The 1,410-nt window shown below is 35.5% G+C and overlaps 1 pseudogene; it reads left to right on the forward strand.

The window, feature by feature from the left end:
* The first annotated feature begins 576 nt into the window (after positions 1 to 576).
* Positions 577 to 695, forward strand: LOC148542739 (5S ribosomal RNA; annotated as a pseudogene).
* The last annotated feature ends 715 nt before the right edge of the window (positions 696 to 1,410 follow it).

Below are 1,410 nucleotides of genomic sequence, written 5' to 3' on the forward strand. Positions count from 1 at the left end.
CTAAAATATTTTTGTGTGTGTTTTGTTTTCTCTTTTGGCTCTCGGATATACTTAACACTGAGAAATCCAGAAGAATTTGATCGTGTATGGAGAATATGGATTGAGTAATGAACCAAAGGAGACTGTGAAACGTTTGGTTGTGCTATACTCTCCCTCTTCTTCTGTACATATAAGTTGATATTTAACTGATTTTGTATCCAGCGCCCTCTTAAGTTCAGATCACCTGCTACGTTACCTATTGGACGATCAAGTTGTTAGAATGTATTATTTATAAACTGCCTATTAATAGGATTGAATTCAATCACCTATTATACAGACTGTTATAAGTGTATCAATGTTATTTTAGATCAGTATTAAAGCATCATTGTCATATGAACAGCATAATCTATAATAGCTTATTTGAACATCTTATTTGACTGTTCCAGGACAACAGTAATCAGTCAGACCATTACACTTGACTGTTTTACATCACATACTGTGCATTATTTCACAAAGTGGACTTCTCTGGTGAGTTAGTCCTACATACACTCTTACGCTGTGTGTACCTGGGTATCTACACTCCCCAGTTGGGTAATTATCTACAATCATACCATACTGGATATGCCCAATCTCGTCTGATCTTGGAAGCTATACAGTTATGGGCCTGGTTAGTACCTGGATGGGAGACCACTTGGGAATACCTGGTGCTGTAGGCCATTGATACTGGAGGTGGATTGGGACGATTGGTAACTCAGCAGAGTGGCAACTCAGTACCATTAGAACAACCCACATACATCCAGAGGATTAGATACTTTTATCGCAATGGTTACTCATTTACGACCAGGGTATTTACCTATCCACATGTATATATGAACGCATGTCGAGATTTTATTTCATTTTCAATACATTATATCTTCGCCCTTATTTAATAACTTGTAATTTTGTTTGAAGGGATATTCATTTTCAATTTTTAATATAACTCTGATTAAAAGTTAATTTTTAATAGAAGGAAATAGGTTGGATTATTCATTGTCAATGTGTTCAAACACCCACCCTTTTTCAATTGGCAGTGCATATAAGGTTGTGTAACATTTGGCCATGTAGGGTGTAATTGATATAATTTCCAATTATCAATCAACAAATATAATTGTAAGTGGACATTTGTCATGAAGAGTGCCCCAGCGAATAGCCCTCTCTTTCTTTCTTTGTCTTTTGTACCTATGTAAATATTGGGCTGTGGGAGCACCACCAACAACAATTATTGATACAGTTGTATCTAGATTATGTAACGGTTGGTCTCTACTAATGATTAACATTATCTTTATTCATTTCTGAGTTCTGTGCGGAATTCTCTCTTTTTTTCTTGTACCTTCATTCTTGTTACAAGACCTTCATCCACTCGCCTCTTCAATTATAAATTTATAAAATGCT

The sequence above is a fragment of the Taudactylus pleione genome, unplaced genomic scaffold, assembly GCF_031769625.1.
Source record: "Taudactylus pleione unplaced genomic scaffold, aTauple2 ptg000009l, whole genome shotgun sequence".
Classification (NCBI taxonomy): domain Eukaryota; kingdom Metazoa; phylum Chordata; class Amphibia; order Anura; family Myobatrachidae; genus Taudactylus; species Taudactylus pleione.